This window comes from Lepidochelys kempii, chromosome 27 (assembly GCF_965140265.1).
Source record: "Lepidochelys kempii isolate rLepKem1 chromosome 27, rLepKem1.hap2, whole genome shotgun sequence".
Taxonomy (NCBI): Eukaryota; Metazoa; Chordata; order Testudines; family Cheloniidae; genus Lepidochelys; species Lepidochelys kempii.
This window is the reverse complement of record NC_133282.1, coordinates 17,985,385-18,004,829: the sequence shown is the minus strand read 5'-3', so window position 1 is coordinate 18,004,829 and position 19,445 is coordinate 17,985,385.

The window sequence follows — 19,445 nt, the reverse complement described above, 5'->3', positions numbered from 1 at the left end:
GCTGCGTCCAGTGCAGGGTGGATTGCTGTGCTGAGGGCAGGCACGGGGCTGCACGGCTGGGGAGAGTCTTGACCTGCCTGGGCCCATTTCTAGTTGTCTTTTGCCCTCTGGGATCCATGTAGCCAGAGCCACATTCTGCTCCCCGTCGGAGTGCTGGGCAGGCTGGCGGAGAACCGTCAGGACTGTCCCAGCGTTAATTGCTTGCCTTTCTACGATACCTTGCTGGAAGGCCGTGTAGTCTGGGGCATGGAGTCCTGGACAGGGAGTCCGGAGACCTGGGTTTTAGTCCCAGCTCTGCCTTTGACCCTGGGTGGTGCCATGCCTCAGTTTCCCTGGCAATCTCTGCATGTGAAGCCCCATGTGAGATCTGAGCATTATTAGCAACGTCTTGTATTTTAATTCCATTTTATCCCGGGGAGTTGGTTTGGCAGCTCAGCATCCTCTGTCCCTTTAAAACCAGTGGCTGAGTTGGCATGTTAGCAGCTCCGAGGGAGGGACCCAAACTCCTTGCGCCTGTAAATTATCATTAAAAAAGGAATCTAGGTTTACTCTGCGGGGAACTGGCTATTTCTGTAGCGGGAATGGAGCTGGCCTCCCTGACATTTTCTTAGCCCTGAAGGCAGGAGTAACCTTCAGGAAATAGCAAGCGCATTCTGCTCCACTCACCGCACCAGCTCAGGGGTGAGGCTCGGGAAGCGAGAGCGGCATGGCGATGGAGAGGCGTTGCACAAGAGCGGGGTGGGCGGGACGTGCAGGCCACAAACCAGGGAAGCTCGGCATGTACCGTGCACCCTCCGTGCATCACTCGTTTTCCCCCTTAGAGTCACTCTTCCCCCTGCCCCCACAGGACCCACTGGTGGGTTTTGACTGAACTTTGCCAGCCCCACCCTGGTGCAGCCCCAGCTCTCTGTGCTCTGTCTCCCTGTAGAGGTCTGAATGCTATGCCCTTGCCCTGATGGAGCTGGCTCTCCTTGCTCGGGGAGTGTTCCTCGATCTAGGGGTCATGGGTTCGATTCCTGCTCCCAGCAGGGGATGTGCGGGTACTGCCGTGCACTTGCAGGCGGCTCCCTTTGCCAGCTGGCACAGAAGGGCCCACCCCCTAGATGGGGGTTGTGACAAAGTGGGACTGTTCTTAATGTTTCCTCTGAATAGTGTGGGGGTGCCTCAGTTTCCCCTATGCAATTCTTAAGTATCTAGGTGGCGGGTAAGGGTGCATGATCATTGCACAGCCCTAGAGGGCAGGTGTGTGCAGGGGTCTGGACACAGAGAATGGCCGACACCCTCGTTCCTGGCAACTGATGGCCTGGGCCCTTCCCCCTGCAAGGTGAGAGCTAAAGGGTTGGAGAACAAAGGAATCAGGTGACCTCCTGGCCCGGGGAAAGGGACAAAGCCCAGAGCAGGGTGGGACTGGAGAGAGTTTCAGTTTGGGGCTGGTTGGAGACATGGAGTGAAGGGCAGACGTGGTTGTCTGGCTCACTGCCCCCCAAAATGGACCCAGCTGAGGGGTCCTATTCTCTGCACCTACAAGCTCTGAGTTAGACCATCTTCCTGTCGTCTAATAAACCTTCTGTTTTACTGTCTGGCTGAGAGTCACGTCTGACTGCGGAGTTGTGGGGCAGGACCCTCTGGCTTCCCCAGGACGCCACCTGGGCGGACTCGCTCTGGGAAGCGCATGGAGGGGCAGAGGATGCTGAATGCTCCGAGGTCAGACCCAGGAAGGTGGAAGCTGTGTGAGCTGTGTGTCCTGCAGACAGGCTGCTCACAGAGAGGAGACTTCCCCAGAGTCCTGCCTGGCTTCATGGGGAGCAGTTCCAGAGCATCGCCCGGGGACTCTGTGACAGGGGTCTAGTGCTGGGAGCCATCCTAGGCCTGGCAGGAGTGCAGGGATTACCATTGTAACCAGCTCTGCAAGGGGAAGTAGCTCTACAGCGCCATGTCCCATGGGCACCCATCCCTGGGCAGCTCAGGGGCAAGAACACTGCCCTGGGAGTCAGGAGCCCTGAGCTCTCCCCTTGCTCTGCCACTGACCCTTGGGCATGTCACTTCCCCTCCTGCCCATTGTCTGCGTTTCCCAGCTCGGGTGTAAGTTCCACAGGGCAAGGCCTGTCTCTTCCTCTCGAAAGGAGGGATGTCCCAGTGGATAGGGTGCCAGCCTTGGAGACTCAGCTTCAGATCCCTGCTCTGCCAGCCTCTCCCTGGGACCGTGGGCCAGTTGCACATGTACAACGAGGCCCTGATCTCAGCTGGGGTATTTAGGTGCTACAATAATCATCCTTCCTACAACTCAGTTTCCCTGTCTGTAAAATGGGCATCCGTCTTCCTGCTCCAGCACTGTCAGGCTTGGATTCCTGGGGGCGGGCTAGAGAAGGGTGAGTGACAATGGCTGCGACATTCTGTGCGCCTGACACATCCGTCGCTTTGAACCGTGGGAGTCCGGCTAGGAGGCACCCTGGCCAGGTCTCTGGGCTCATGGCTGAGTTTCCTGGGCACAGGAGCAGTCAGCCAGCGGGTGACCATATACCTCTGGGCCCTGGAGGCGAAGGGAGAGCTAATCCCAACGCTGCGCACACATGCCAGCGTTTGGGAGGTGGACAGGGAGATGGGCTGATTTTAATTTGCAAGTGTAATTAATTATGACTAATATGCCCATATGCAAATAGGAAGTTACCTTGCGCATGCAAATGCCAGTGGCTTGGACAACGACCAACAGGTTCTTTCTGGGAAAACAGCGAGAAGCAAACGCAGAGTAAATGATGCCTTGACTGCTGGCCCACGAGCCGAGAAAGGACCCGGCCGTACCATTCAAAAGCCCTTGCTGGGCGGGTTCCCAGCTCCCACGTGAGCAATGGCAGCAGCTGGCTCGGCGGGGGTCGGTGCTAGATCGAGCGTGCACAGAGCACGGGAAAGAATTAGTCACTTTCTTCCAACACTGAACAAGGGCTTTATTGGAATGAGAAGACCGGGATGATCCGAGAGCTGGCCTGGCCTGTTTCGCTGCCTAGGAGTGCAGTGGGTGCTTCCCAGCCTTTCCCATACCCGGAACCCGTCCCATCCAGCCAGGGTTCCCTAGTTAGCAATATGGCAAGGGCAGGGTGGGCAGGACCCTGTGCGACCCTAGGGTAGGCTGGTCCCTAGCCCCCACTGCTGTCTTGCTACAGGCCTCGGCCATGTGGGTCCTGCAGTCAGAGCAGACTGCAGCTTTGATCGTGCCCGCTGGAGTACCAAGAGCAGTGACGCGCGGCAGCAGGGGCTGGCTGCCCCAGTGTGTGCCTGGGGTCCCAGGTGGGGCTGCTGCTGTGACTGGAGCCAGCTTGGGTCTGTCTATACCTGCCACGGTCACCCCTCGGAGCGCCCTTAAAGAGACAGCGCTCCCACTGAGCTCTGCCAGGGCAGCTGGCAGTGACAAAAATAATCCAAATGCAGCACTCCCGATCAGGGAGATGAGCCAGGATTAGCCCTGGGAGCAGGGATCCGCCGGCTCTTGATGCGGACGGAAGGGCAGGCTGGAGGTCAGCTCTAACGAAGTCGCCGGCGTTACTGATTGTATGAGGGAGATGTGGCCCTGGCCTCCCCAGGGCTCGATGCCAGGGGTGGCTGAGCTTGGAATGAAATAAGTAGAAGAAGGAAGGTCTTTGGCCCCTTTTTGAGCAGCCTGCGAGAGAACCCCGGCGTCCTGTTAGCTGTTCCCACCCCCCTGCTCTCCCTGGGGCAGTGCAAGGAGCAGCCGTAGGGCTCCGCGGGGCATTGCATGGGCACTCAGTCTGGTGTGCCTTCGCGTGCAGGGCGCTAGGTGAGAAGTTGCTGAATGTCAGGCCTGCCTGGTGCAAAGGGGGCAGAGGGTGACTGGACAGAGCACGGGGGCCAGAGCCAGCCCCAGGTGCAGGAGACAGAGGAGGGAGGGGACAGAGCAGGGGGCAGAGGGGAAAACCTCCAGATGATGTTGTACCCCGCAGGGGTTCACGTTAGGGCACCCGCTGCTCTGAGTCAGCTAGCAGGGGCACCCGCTGCCTCCCTTCTCTCCCCAGCATAGGGGTGAATGGGGGTGTCCGTGTCTGGAGACTGCACCGACCCCTCTGTGACCCTAACGCAAGGCCTCCAATAACCAAGGCCACTGGCATCGCCTGGTGACCTGCCCCTGCGGCTTTGCCTCCCAGACGTGAGTCTGTCGCTCCCCAGCGCAGATGGCATCAGTGACGGTCACTGACATGGTGCTTGTCAAGCCAACCTGTCCTCGGCTCTCACCACCTGGCAGGAGCAGCTCTCCCCCGCTGCCGCCGTGAGTCCTGCTCCCTGCGATCGGTGCATGGAGAGGAGGTTCACCGGGGCTGGAGCATGGGGCTGAGAGATCCTGCCCTGATGCTGGGGGGCGGCAGGACGCATGGAGACCTGCTAGCCAACGCCCGCCCCTCCTCGAAGGGTTTTATGGCAGAGCCGTTCCCTTTCTCAAGCCAGCTTGTGAACTCAGCAAACAACCGAAGCAAGTTTGTTTGATGAGAGCTGTTTTCCAGAGCTACGTTGAGTGGCGTTAATCAGTGTCATCCCGTAATTCTTTACTGATTGCCTCTGTGATACGGGGCTGGTAACGGCTTCCAGTGGGTCTCTGTGGCCACCCGCATCCTGGTCCCGTAGGGCAGGTCTGCGTATAAAGCTGACCTTGCCGCTGTGCCAATAGTCAGGCGTCTCCCCTCAGCGTCGCTACCCCACTTCCCTGAGAGGCCATAGCCCTGCTGCTGGGAGAAGTCTCCCCTCGACTCAGCCCAGTCTGTGCCGGGGCTGCGGTCGGTGAACCTGCGTCGCTCCGGGGTGCGGATTTCACCGGCGTGTTTCCAGTACAGACCTGGCCTCCGAAAACCTCTGGCCCTGGACACTGGTGGCGGCCGGAGCAGTTAATGAGGTAGTGAGTGCACCAGCTGGAGAACCCAGGAAGGGAAGCAGCCAGCCTGAAAGCTAACCCGGGGTGCAGGAAAGGAGACTCCTCGTCACTGCAGGGCCTGTGTGCTGCTTATTCACCCACAGGGCTCGGCGCCCGGGTTTTCCTGGAGAGCCTGGCCACAGCCTCCCGGACCCGCCTTGCTGTAATTTTGCCTGTGATTGTTGTCAGACTAATCGGCCTATAGTTATCCAGATCATCCCATTTACCCTCTCTAAATATTCGCTCCGCCCCAGCTTCCTGGAGGTCCCCCAGTGTTCCAAGATCAACCCCCCACTCGAAGGTTAACAGGGGACTAACTCCCAGGCCCTTCCGCTAAGCACTAGAGGAGCAAACCGGGTGTGTCTCCCCTGGTTCTGTGTCACGTGGAAGCAGCCCCAGTCCATCCAGCCTGCCGGCATAAATATTTATATCCCGATGCGGTGCTCTTCTAAATATAAAGCTTTATCTGGGATTTCATTTCAATGTTAAGTGTAGATAATTTATTTATAATTAATGTAGACATCAAGTTCCAGCTTCAGAGTGCCAGTGAGCTTTCATTTATAATTGGAGGTAAGTCGGAAGGCAGCGGCTGGGCCTCTTCTCAGTTTCATTTTAATTTTTCCTTCTGCAGGAGATGATGATGGCGCAATTCGGCACTCGTTCAAGGAAGCACAAACTCCCCTAAAATAACAATTTCAGGGGGAGTGTGCAACAGAACCATCTTGTTCCTCTCTCTCTCCCTTTGATAGGTCACAGCTTTCTTTAAAGTGTTGTTCTTCCTTTAAAAAGAAAAGTTGATTAAAAATTAAAACCACTTTTCAGTATAATAAAATTTACTCCCTGCAATTATGTGAGGGAGCTGGTTATCTTGCCTTTTGTAGATTTTAATTAAAAGGTACAACAGAAGGAAAGAATGACTTCCAGCAAATAATAGAAGCGGGGTGGGCGGGACGTGCAGGCCACAAACCACAAACCCATTTGTAACCTGAGGGTCTACTTCTATCCCCCATTAAATCAATAAACACCCAGTTGTTCGAGGAAGGGGCTGTAACAAGATTGGGGGGCGTCATTACGGACACTCAGCTGGATACGTGGCTTTTATGCTCTGGCCCATGGATTTGATCCTGGACTGGCGAGGGCCTGCCTGCCTTCCCCTCACTCCTCAGGTATTCCCGTTGCCGGGAGCGGGGCTGCTTGCAGAGTAGGATGTACTTCAGCATGAGCCAAGGGGTCCGAATCTGGCCCTTTAATTATCCTAGGCCATCCAACTTCTCGCGCGAAGGAGCCGGAGTCCTGGGACTAGAGCGCTATCCTGTTGCCACGGGTCAAGACGTCTTGTAAAGCCCACAGCACCCCCAGCCAGAGTGCTGTGCCTGGGGGAGTGGAGCGGGGTGGGGGGGTCAGTGTGCAGACCACCCTGAATGCTTGTGGTCCGTCAGCACGTGTAACCGTGTGTGCAGATGGTCGGAGCCTAGCGGCAACGAGCCGACGACTGGAAGCGCCTTCCCCACAGCACATTCTCATGCAGCAGCAGACCAGAGAGGCTTTTTCCTTTCTTTCTTTCTTTTCTTTAATTTTTAAACAAAGCTAATAAAGGGATGATCAAAGGATGCTCAGCACCCAGGCTAAAAATAGCCTGCGCATGTGACAGGGGTGGAGAGGGGACCCGCCAGGGTGAGCAGTGCCAGGGTAACTGTGTAAACACAGCAGTCGTCGCGCACAGTAATCACGTTAGGGCTTGATCGTCCCTGTCACTTATGTTTTTTAAAAAATCCAGTCTTTAAATTCCAGGTTCCTTAACGCGGCTGCATTTTCTGGGCATGCTGCCCCCTTGTGGGAGGAGACTGGGATGCACCTTCTGAGTTGGGTTTGGTGGTGTTTGGACAAAGGTCTCCTCGGGTACTCCGATCCGCACGGGTGGACCCCTGCAACTGCAGAGAGCCGTGGGGCCAGCCCACACAGAGCTCTTTTGGGGGACAGGAGCAGGCATGGCTTCCCCCTGCCCGGTGGGCTGTCTAGTCCCGTATCCTGCCAGTCCCAGCTGCATCAGAGGAAGGTGAAAGAACCCAGCAGTGATGTGAGAACCTTCCCTCAGGGAAAAGCTTCATAGATTCCCATTGTGATCGTCCAGGTGATCTCCTGCAGAGCACAGGCCGGAGACCTGCCCCACAATAATTCCTGGAGCAGAGCTGTTAGAAGAACGTCTCATCTTGATTTTAAAATGGCCTATGATGGAGAATCCACCATGATGCTTGGTAAGTTGTTCCAAAGGTTAATTACACTCGCTGTTAAAAGTTTGCACTTTATTTCCAGTCTGAATTTGTCTAGCTTCCACTTCCAGACATTGAATTGTGTGGGACCTTCCTCGGCCATACTGAAGGGCCCATTATTAAATATTTGTTCCCCATGTAAGTACTTACAGACGGATCAACTCACCCCTTAACTTTCCTTTTGTTAAGCCGAATGGATTGAAGTCCTGGAGTCTGTCACTGTAAGGCAGGTTTCTAATCCTGTAATCATTCTTGGGGCTCTTCTCTGAACCCCTCCGAGTTATCAACACCCCTTAACAGACTAGTCCGTGGTCAGCTGAACCCCTGACACAATGTTTGTGTATGACAGTAGCACTTAGCAGCCCAGTCATGGAGCTGGACTCTGCTGTGCTAGGTGATATTCAAACCAGAACAGAACAATGGTCCCTGCCCTCAAGAGCCATTGCAGAAGTGCCTTGATAAAAGCAGCGCTGTGGCAGGGAAAGACGAACCATTGGACACAAGGGACGCTGCTTTATTTGCAATTCCCTCTTCTCGTTTTGTACCCTCCCCTCTGGGACAATTTCCTGCAGGAGCTGATACAACTATTGATGGCCTCATCAACCAGGAACATTCAAAAATCATTAATCGCCCCCCCCCCCAAAAAAAACACACAAAACTGGCTTAGAATCATTAGATTTTTAAAAAAGCAAAAGCTGTTCCATTCTTTCCCTGGCTTTGTGGTTCCTGCACCCACGTCAGAGTCACAAGATTTTCTCACCAACCACGAGGGCAGAACCCCACTTTTCAAACAACGAACGCTGAGCTTTACATGCAGCCCGCGGCACCCAGCAGCTGGGCTCTCACGTCGTGAGCATCGCAGTCAAATCGCTGGAGTTGGCACCGTGGCCCGAGCCCCATCGCAGCTGACGAAGTAGCAGGCAGGTTTGCTGGCTGGTCTGTCCTGGAGTTTGAAGTTGAGTGGGGGAGTGGTCCCTCTGTACCGCGGCTAAACTTACAGCATGTGGGAGCTGGGCCTTGGCTCACTCTGGACAGGACCAGTTGAGCTGCTTTCCTGCCCAGCTTAGAGTGAGACCAGATGAGCCGGTCCTAGTGTCGAGCCAGAAGTGGAGCCGGCGGGTAGTGGGGGTTGCACTGTGCAGCAGGATCGCAGCCTTGTTACAACCAAACGGCTTTGCAGAAAATGCCATTTGCAAAAGGGGCTGCTTTCAATGGAAAAGGTTTCATTTAAAACGCTTTGCCCAGCGCTGCTCTCCAAAGCCCTGAACCTGCAAATGTGTGCTCATGTGAGTAACTCCATCTCCGAGGGACTTAACAAGCCTACTCCCAGGCAGAAAAGGTAGCTTGTGCGTAAATATTTGCAGGAAGGTCTAAGGGTTAGTGTCTGCCACTTTTGCACTGAGTTGCAAGCCCTTAGTCTTCAATACTGGCCCTGCTGGGTCCTTCTGTGGTCCCGGCATGGTAGTGACTGAGCACCGTGGACTCTCCCAGTGCAGGGCTGGTGAAGTCAGGGATCAAGAGAAAAAAATTACTGTCTGGACGGTAAAATACTTATCATGCAGCTCAGAACAGCCAATCAGGACACAGTGGTTTGCATACTCAATTTGATTGGTTAATGTTGTTCTGGAGTTTTGCATTGTCCTACAAGTTGAACAATGGCAATTTACTGATTAATTCCATGATTGTTTTCAAACCTGTGTCCCAGGATTCCTCCTGTGAACAACGGGACCTCATGGAAGGGCTCTGAGATTTAATTAAGAATCTGTAAAGCCCTTGCGTGGAAGGGGCTGTCTAAATGGAGCAGTTTATTAGTACTGGTTTTTATTACCCCCCTTACAAAACGCAGACCTTTGCCCGGAGCACGGCTTGGGTTTCTTCTGAATCCGGATGGCACCGTACGCCCAGACATTTGTCCGTTTTCCTCAGAGCGGGGATCTTCCCTTGGCAGAAAATGCATCCTGACCTGCTCGGCACTCATTTCTGAATCTCGTCTGCCAGGAGCCAGGTCATTCGCTCATTCATCAAACGGACACACATACATGGGAGCACCAAGATTATGCAAATGTTTGGGGTCAGTGTTGTCTTGTCAGGTTCCAGAAGCTTTTATGAATGCTAATGAGGTTGCCCCGATGCCCTCTCCTGCCTGGCAGAGGACGGAGAGAGGATTTTCTGTCCTGGTCCACATTTCGCACCGGATCATCCATTTCCCAGCGCCAACCCTGCAGCTGCCTTTTCCGTCCAGAAGGCCAGAGCCGCATCTGCGCTCCAGGCAGCTGGGCTGTAATGGAGGATGCATCGCCTGGAAAAGCTGTGCTGGAGTTCTGTATGGGTCCATATTTCTAGGGGGGCTCTTGGCCATCTCTAGCTGCGCTCTTCTAACCAAGCATTTCGAGGCTTGACCTGTGTTTTTTCCCCCACCCCCTCCACCTCCTCAGCCCTTCCCACTGAGGAAATACAAGCAAAAGAGAAAAATAGTCTGGCACAATGGGGCCCTGATCTTGGTTGGGGTCTGGGCAGCGCCCGGTCCGACGGGGCCCTGGTCTCGGTCGGGGTCTGGGCAGCGCCCGGTCCGACGGGGCCCTGGTCTCAGATACCACATCTAGGTAACACTGAAATACTGATAGGGAGATGGCAAGAGGGTGCTGGTTTGTGCTGTTCTGGAAGGTTCAAGCTGATCAATCAGAGCTCTTCGTTTACTCTTTAAACCAGAGTGAGCTGCGTTGCTGCAAATCGTGTCTACACTTAGGTTTGCTCTAGCTCAGCTCTGTCAGTGCAGCTAAAATCCTGGAGCAGACGAGAGCCTAGCAGTGACTTAAATCTCTTGGGATACCCACTGCTCCCAGGGCACAGTTCGATTCCTGATAGCCAGGCTTTTCTTGGGGGCATCTGGGCTGTGCATGGTGGAGCTGCTTTGGTGGATGCGGGAGAAGCTCCAGACATAGGGCCCGATTCAGCAAGGTACTTGGGCATGTGCCAGACCAGAAGCGTGGGAGCAGGGATGTCAGCTCCAAAGGGACTTGAGGGGCTTAAGCACCTGCTACAGGGAAGCCAGGAGCAGGGTCCAAAGGGGGCTGCTTGGCCCAGGGCATGGCATGGCCTGACCGGTGCTGCTGAGATGGGCGGCCGGGAGGCTGCAGGGTCTGTGGGGAGGCGAGCAGGGAGGATGGATTTCAGAGGCTGAGAAGCCCAAGGGAGCAGAGTGGGTTGCGGCGAGGTGCAGGAGCTGTCAGCGGGGACAGAGAAGGATGATAGATCAGCTGCTGACTTTGTCGCTTCCCCCGCGTGGCGGCAGGATTGATGTCGCTCGCCCAGCGCCGTCCCTGATGGATGCCGGCAGTTCTCACCTTGACAGGGTCAAGTGTTTCCTCCCATCTCGCTTCAAGGGCCTGATCCTGCTGCACAGGACGGCGGCTCCCTTCAGGATCAGGCCCTTGCCCTTCGTGTGCCGGGGCCCTGTTCTCTGCTGCCTGGTGTCTCTGGCCAGCCCTTTGCACCAGTGCCAGGCAGGCATGAAGGGCCGTGCTCTACCCACTGGGTTCGGTCACAAAAGGGTATTTGACCTCTAACCTGAGGCTGCTAGCAGGGGAACTGTCTGCATCATGCCATCTGTCCTTCCATTCATCATGGCAACCCCTCTTTGTTTCCTCTGGCATCTGCCCTCTCTTTCCCTGGGCACCCCCTTCAAGAACTTTCCCCAGTGCTCTGGGATGCTTCGTTCTCCGTCCTCTGAGCTGAGCCCTGTCCCTGTCAGCGAGAGTTATGCTGCAGTAACTTAAGGCAGACAATACGGAGTCTAACGAAGATGGGCCTCTAAACGGGGGCTATTGATTCGCCATCACTCTGACCCCCACAGTGGGTACGGGCATGGACGGAGCAGTGCTGCCCAGCCTGATGGGCAGGGCTGGCTTGCGATGGCAAAGGGATGGCCTGGCATTGGTGGTTTATCTGAGCAATTAAATCCCCCAAAGGGATTGCGCCCAACCCCCTTCTCCCTCCTCGAAAGACACTAACCCTCCTGGATCCGGATTTGAAAAAGCGGTGAAATCTTGCCGGGCTTTGCCAAGGGTTTAATTCCCTGCCAGCGCTGCTTTCGCAAGCACACGGATGACTCGACGAGCAATTACAGGCTTAGCAGCCACTGCTGGGGTGAGGCAGCTCTTCGGGGCTGCTCGGTGGGGTCGAATGCAGCGGTGCAGGAGCCATTGTGGCTGCCGGGACTGCCTGGCCTGCTGCTGCCCCGGTGGAAGAGTGACTCTGGCCGACAGGCAGGGTTGTGCAGTGGGTAGGGATCTGGCCCGACAGTCACATGCTCTTCCCGTCTCTGCTACTGACCTGCTGGGCCACCTTGGGCCCCTCGCTTTCCGTTGTACCGTGTGGAGCTGGGAAGCTCTTCAGCACTGGGAGCGACTCGTCCTCTGCATCTGAGGCCCCGGCTTGGTACCTCGAAGAGTCAGGAGGCCGTTGCCTGGATACCAAGGCTGAGCAAACGCAGCACTTCCCTCGGAGAGAGGCCTGGAAAAAGAAGAGCAAAGTTTTTGGTGTATTTTGGCTAATGGAAATATTTGAAACAAGCTGATGGAGGGAGCCCGGCTTCGCTGACAGGACACCTGGGTTCCAGTTCTGTCTCTGCCGCTGCTCTGCTGGGGACCTTGGGCAAGTCCCTTCCCTGCCCCGTGTCTCAGTTTCCCCTCCCACCCTGGGTCTATCTGGTCTATTTCCATGGTAGGCTTGTCAGGGCAGGGACTGCCTCTCGCTCTGTGTCTTGGCAGCGCCCGGCCTGAGGGAGCCCTGCTCTCTGTGTGACCACTGGGTGTTACTGTAATACAAACAAGGTTACTAATAGTTGGAGCCAAGCAGGCACCTGTGAGGAGGGATGGCGTTGGGGTGAGACCCTGACCCTGGGCTACTCCAGCCCTGTGTTCAGCTTCTGCGTTGCCACAGGTATTCCCAGGAACCTGGGGCAAAAGTCACTTACTGCCTCGGGACCTCAGGCCCACCTGTCCCATGGAGATAACGGCCCTCGGCGGGGGGGCTGACAGTCTAACCACGTGAACGACTGGGAGGTGCTCGGATAACTGTGGAAACGGGGCTAAGTAGCTAAAATAAAGAGATTGTGCTAGGTGCTGGACAAACTTAGAGCATAAGACAGCCCCTGACCTGAAGAGCTGGAAATGTAAAAGCTTTTAGCATTCTATCATAATTCACCGGATTAACATCGGGGAGACAGCAGTTTCCAAACTGCGTGGCGAGTTATTTCTCTAGCCCAGTATCCTCCGCCTGGTGCGAGTGGGCCGAGCATCAGGTTTGGCTCTGGCGCAGGTCTTGGCATCAGGGAAATGCTCCCTTTGCGAAGTGAGCTCGGGGGCTCCCTGGCACCGTCCCAGTGGGCTGCACCTGAACTGCAGAGCTTGTGCAAAGCGCAGCTGGCTTTGCAGGGCTCTTCTTGGGAAAGGAACGTGTATCTCATGGATCATTCACACCGTACTGCGCTGGCAGCCCCAGCCGCGACTCTACCAACGCTGCGATTTGGTGTTTGAACACATGTTCCGCGCGGGGTGGACGTGCCCTCAGTGCTCCAGCAGCCGTGTGCTGGGAAGGAAATTGCCCGGCTTTCCCCGCTCCTGGCAGCATGAGGTTTGCGCTGCTCATCCATGGAACTCGTTGACTCTGCAGAGAAAAGTCTTTGGGATCAGAGCCTGTTTTAAAAAAATGACTTAAATGAAAAGCTGTCTCTTCGCCAGCTGTCCTAGCTCCCTATGGAGGCTCCGTGATTGTGCTCCCTAATTGGGTTTGTATAGATGTCGGGATGACATTTTTAAAGGCAGGTGCATATGTTTTGCCTGCAAAATCTCACCCATTTCTAGTCTCAGGATGGTTAAAAGTCCAGAACTGGGATCAGGACTCCTGGGTTCTGTTCCCAGTTAGGGCACCATCTGGCTTTGTAACCTTGCACTGAACCTTCCTGTGCCTTGGTTTCATGTTGTGTGAAATGCTGATAATGATTCTGACTGGCTCTCGTAGCTGGCTTAGTTCATTCTTAGTAAAGTACTTTGAAATCCATGGATGGCAGATGCTATGGAAAACAGCAATGATAAGAATTGCAGTACGGCAACAGACCTGTGGTCCATCTAGGCCAGTTCCCTGTCTCTGACCATGATCAGCACCTGCTGCATTAGAGGAAGGGCCAGAAAACCCCACAGTTATGGGATAACCTGCCCCTAGGGGGAGTTTCCTCCTGAATCTGTCAGCTGGATGTCAGCGCGTGCCCTGAAGTGCGGGGGTTTAGCTGCTGGTTGGAAAGTGATTTTATTTCCCCGTGAAAAATTTTAGTGAAAACAAAAATGTTTTTTCTCAAAAAACGGTCTTTAAGTTTTTCAGGGTTTTGCTGAAAACCAAAAATGTTAGTTGTCAGTAACCAAAAATTCAAAACCATTGCCAAAACCTGAAAAAAGAGAGAGAAGATTTTTTAATGAAAAATGTTGATGAAAAGAAAAATATGTCTGCCCCAATTTCCATCTAATCAAAAAGCCATTTTCCAGCCAAAAGAAGTTCCAGTGGAAAATGTTCAAGGAGCCCTATTTATAACCCTTTGAAAGGTCTTTCTTGTCCTTAAAAAATCCTTATTCTGATCATTCTGGATGTTCTCGTTACCCATAGAAACGTCCTCTGCTTTTCTGAATCCTGCTTAACTCAAAAAGGGTTTTCCTTCAACTTTTTTCATCAGCTTCAACTTCAACTTGTCAGCAGGGCCTGTGTAAAATTTAAAAATATCTCTTTTCAGCTGCCATTAAAACGCTGATTTCTGCTTCTAGTTTGAAAGTTGTTTTTATTTATTGGACATGGTTTTCAATTATAACTCCATGCATGAGAGGGAGGATAAAGTTTCAGCTTTAACAAACAACTGCTTGTTCCCAAATTTAAAAGATGTTTTGTGCCGAGCCTGCAAAGACAAACCAAAATCAAAAGATTTTTTTTAAAGAATAAAAGCGTATGCCATTTTGGCTCTGCACTGCTGCACAGCAAAGATACTGCCTTCTGCGCTGTTTAAGAGTCGCCAGATACAAGCTTGCAAAAGAGTTTTCCTTCCCCTGCCTTTATAGAATCCTTTTATTTCCTTTTAATGCCAAAAAAATTCAGGGGTGAGGGCTTTGTAAGAAAAATATAACAAAGGATTTTGGTGCAAGTGGTTCCTCCATTTGGTAAAACTTCTCCCAACATTTGTATGCGGCGGAGACGCCAATAAGCAGGGGCTGGGGAAATGAGTTTGTTTTAGTTGAACGATTGTGTTTAGTTTTGGAACAAGCCGCAGTGAACCCGGAGGGTTGATGGAGTCCGTTCGCAAACTGCTATGCTGCAAATGATGTCATAGGAACACGCTGAACGAAAGGCAAAAAGAAGAGGCGACACCAGCAAGATGAGAGGACGATGATGAGATGGGTCCTGTTCTTATTGCTTTGCTTTGTCGCTACGCCCCATGCTTTCAGTGCATAGTTTACTGGACAGCATTGTAAGGGGCATTTGAGTTAGCTGAGGCCAAATCGGGAAAGTTATTAAGCAGACAGGCAAAAGGATTGCAAAGTCAGCAATATTATAGAAATGTTTTCCTGACAAATTTAAATAATAAAATTGGTTTGTGTTGAGCCCTCCCTCATAGAATCATAGAATATCAGGGTTGGAAGGGACCTCAGGAGGTCATCTAGTCCAACCCCTTGCTCAAAAGCAGGACCAATCCCCAATTAAATCATCCCAGCCAGGGCTTTGTCAAGCCTGACCTTCAAAACTTCTAAGGAAGGAGATTCCACCACCTCCCTAGGCAACGCATTCCAGTGTTTCACCACCCTCCTAGTGAAAAAGTTTTTCCTAATATCCAACCTAAACCTCCCCCACTGCAACTTGAGACCATTACTCCTTGTTCTATCATCTGGTACCACTGAGAATAGTCTAGAACCATCCTCTCTGGAACCACCTCTCAGGTAGTTGAAAGCCGCTATCAAATCCCCCCTCATTCTTCTCTTCTGCAGACTAAACAATCCCAGTTCCCTCAGCCTCTCCTCATAAGTCATGTGTTCCAGACCCCTAATCATTTTTGTTGCCCTTCGCTGGACTCTTTCCAATTTATCCACATCCTTCTTGTAGTGTGGGGCCCAAAACTGGACACAGTACTCCAGATGAGGCCTCACCAGTGTCGAATAGAGGGGGACGATCACGTCCCTTGATCTGTTCGCTATGCCCCTACTTATACATCCCAAAATGCCATTGGCCTTCTTGGCAACAAGGGCACACTGCTGACTCATATCCAGCTTCTCGTCCACTGTCACCCCTTGGTCCTTTTCCGCAGAACTGCTGCCTAGCCATTCGGTCCCTAGTCTGTAGCTGTGCATTGGGTTCTTCCGTCCTAAGTGCAGGACCCTGCACTTATCCTTATTGAACCTCATCAGATTTCTTTTGGCCCAATCCTCCAATTTGACTAGGTCCCTCTGTATCCTATCCCTGCCCTGTAGCGTATCTACCACTCCTCCTAGTTTAGTATCATCCGCAAATTTGCTGAGAGTGCAATCTACACCATCCTCCAGATCATTTATGAAGATATTGAACAAAACCGGCCCCAGGACTGACCCCTGGGGCACTCCACTTGACACCGGCTGCCAACTAGACATGGAGCCATTGATCACTACCCGTTGAGCCCGACAATCTAGCCAGCTTTCTACACACCTTATAGTGCATTCATCCAGCCCATACTTCTTTAACTTGCTGACAAGAATACTGTGGGAGACGGTGTCAAAAGCTTTGCTAAAGTCAAGAAACAATACATCCACTGCTTTCCCTTCATCCACAGAACCAGTAATCTCATCATAGAAGGCGATTAGATTAGTCAGGCATGACCTTCCCTTGGTGAATCCATGCTGACTGTTCCTGATCACTTTCCTCTCATGTAAGTGCTTCAGGATTGATTCTTTGAGGACCTGCTCCATGATTTTTCCAGGGACTGAAAACTCCTCTGCTGGAGTAGGAGCACAAACCTACCCCAGTGCTGCACTGCCATGGGGGAACCAGCAGACGCCACTGGCTGGGTTAGTTTCATGGTCTGATGATTAGATGGCAAAGTCTGACTTATACGCTAAGGTCCTGGGGCGGGGGCGGTCTCTTTGTTCTGCGTGTGTCCAGCACAGTGAGCCCTGGGCTGTAACTGGGGCCCCTGTGGTAATACAAACATTTATCACCCAAAACTCAAGTCAAGGGGAGTCTTGGGTTCTTCTCCAACTAGCCCAGACCTCATTAGAGGCAGGTCTGAATATAAAAAAGTAGGATTTTTTTAAAAGGTGGCAGATTATAGGAAATTAGTGCACTGGCTTTTAGCTTTAGAAACTCAGACTTTGCAAGGAGCAAATTCAGACACCAGCTTCTCAGAGACTCAGCACCCACGACTCAGCTCCCACTGAGACACTGAAATACACGGCCAGATTTTCCTAAGCTCCCACTGTGAGACTTTCGGGGCCAGCTCGGCGCTCTGTTCTGATGTCACCTGCAAATCTGGCCTCTGATTCTGGCTGAAATGGGAGCTGAGCAGGTCTGAAAGTCAGGCGTGGACTGCGGGTGCTTGAGCCCTTCTGAAAATCCTGGCCACAGAAGGGACTTTCTCAGAGCAGCGCCGCTGAGCAGAGAGGTTAGAGCATCTTGTTCAATCCAGGTTATAGAATCATAGAAGGTTAGGGTTGGAAGGGGGTCATTTAGTCCAACCCCCTGCTTGAAGCAGGACCAATCCCCAATTTTTGCCCCAGATCCCTAAATGGCCCCCTCAAGGATTGAACTCACAACCCTGGGTTTAGCAGGTCAATGCTCAAACCACTGAGCTATCTCGGTTCGGGCTCCTACCTGGGAGTGCTGTGGCCAGTAAGTTTCTGTCAATCTCCTGGTCAGACGGGAATCCAGTTAATTGGAGCCACATGTCTATGGTGCTTCTCATGCCCTGCGTCCCAGGAAGCTCTCCAGAACAATAAAATTAACAGCTCGAATGATTATGTGCGAGCCAGGTGAAATTGGCCTATGTTAAGCTTGAGTTTAAGCCCTGAGCGTGTGTTGGCCTCGGGGGCTGCCAGAGGCCAGGATTCCAGATCTGAAGGATGTAGCAGCTGTAAAAGTTCTGTAGCCGGGATGGGGGCGGGGAGGGGCTGATCCTTGGGAGTCCCCAGGGAGCCGAGTGTCAGTGACTCGCACAGAGAGCTCAGGCTCACCCTGGTGATCGCAAGTCACCCCTGGAAATGCCCTCAGAGGGCCCAGGGTCTCCAGCATAGCCTCTAGCTCTGGGTGCTTCAGCAGCTCAAGGGTAGGTGTGCCCCCTCCCCGGTGAGTGTGTGTGACAGGTGCCCCTCTGTCTGCAACCGAGCTGTGTCCGCAGATGCTCTGGGTCCAGTCCCTGGCATGTCAGCAAAGCGAACGTTCTCTCTGAGTGCTGACCTGCATGTAGCCCTGGCTGGGGGTGGAACCTGGTCCTGGGGAAGGCTCCTGCCTGGCTTTTGGAAGAACATGGAGATGAGCTGCTCGGATTCCTAAATCATTCAGTTCTTCTGGACCTTTCTGGCCCCCAGGAAGATCAGGGGTTATTTGCCCTTGGAAGCAAAGGGCTCCTTCCTCATTTCCCCTTGTCGTTCTCCGCAGCCAGACCCCAGGACGACCCTTTCTGCTGCACAGGTGAGGCCTAGGAGTCCTGAGGGAGCCTCTCACCTCTCCATGGACCCTGAGACGTCCCTTCCCCCACAACACCAGTCTCCAGTCCTGTCTGGGGAGCACCGCGGGGCCCCTCCTGAGCAGGAGGCTTCATGGCACTGTCCAAACACACTGGAAGAGACAGTCCCTGCCCTGCGGACCAGACACACCGGGGCTGGGGGGTGACTTGCCAAGGTCTTGTGCAAGGTCAGCGGCAGCCCTGCCCCCTGGAGCGCGCTACGTCTCAGTCAGCAAGACACCCGTCTTGGCAATTGAACCTCAGGTGCGCCTGTGACCCTGGTGCATCCTTTAAGTGGCTTCCATGGTTGGCTTCCTGGCATCAGCTTTCGGTTTGGGGTGCAGAACCGCCCCCCCCTTTTTTTTTAAACAAAAGCATGAGTGTCCTTTTCAACAGGCCTGTCTCCCCTCGGCTGGGATGCTCCGGCGTATCCTGCAGGTGTGTCCGGTTCTCTGGAGCGTGCCTCCTTGGGCTGCCCTGCTTCCCTCGCAGTTCAGGGCTTGGGCCTGTTCCTCTGACACGCTGTTAGCAGCTGTGTCATTCCGTTCTGCTTTGCGTCTTCCTCTCTGATACCCTGGCTTGTCCTTGACCATGCGTGATGGTGAGTTACAGCAGCCAAGTCCAACTGGATTTTGTGAGATTTTAACATGCAGCTTGCTCATTCCTTGCAATTCCATTTACTTACCTCCCTTGCAGACCCAGAAAAGTGAAGCTCCCTGGCAGCATGAATGCTGATTCCCGTGATAGTGGCTGGTTTCCGTATCGCGGCTCCAGTGTGTTCACATCCAACTCGCTGCACAACAAAAATCTTAGGACACGATACTGTGTAAATGCTCCGCCAAACAAAGTGACACCTAGTCAGGGTCTTAATGGGCTTCCTAAAGTGCTCAGGAGCAGGAGGGTTTTGGTTTGATTCAGAAATCCCTGCACTCAGGCTTGGCAAATATATCGTGAAACCATAGAATCATAGAATATCAGGGTTGGAAGGGACCCCAGAAGGTCATCTAGTCCAACCCCCTGCTCAAAGCAGGACCAATTCCCAGTTAAATCATCCCAGCCAGGGCTTTGTCAAGCCTGACCTTAAAAACCTCTAAGGAAGGAGATTCTACCACCTCCCTAGGTAACGCATTCCAGTGTTTCACCACCCTCTTAGTGAAAAAGTTTTTCCTAATATCCAATCTAAACCTCCCCCACTGCAACTTGAGACCATTACTCCTCGTTCTGTATCCATAGATGGGGAAAGTGGCAATGAAATTATTGCATTAGACCGTTAATGCTTGGAGACTGTGGCTTTCAAATGGGACGAGGGACAGTATTATCCAGTGGTTACAGCAGGGGGATATTAGGTAGCTCTCCTGGGGGTTGTATTCTTGCAGCTGATTGGCTGTATGGGCTTGATTAAATCACATTGCTGCTCCATGCCTCAGTTTCCCCACCTGCAAGATGTGGGTAATACTTGCTTATCCCCCTCATTGTGTGTGAGGGTTAATTAATGTTTGAAGAGCTCTTTAAAGGGGAGAAGCACTGTGCCAGAACTGCA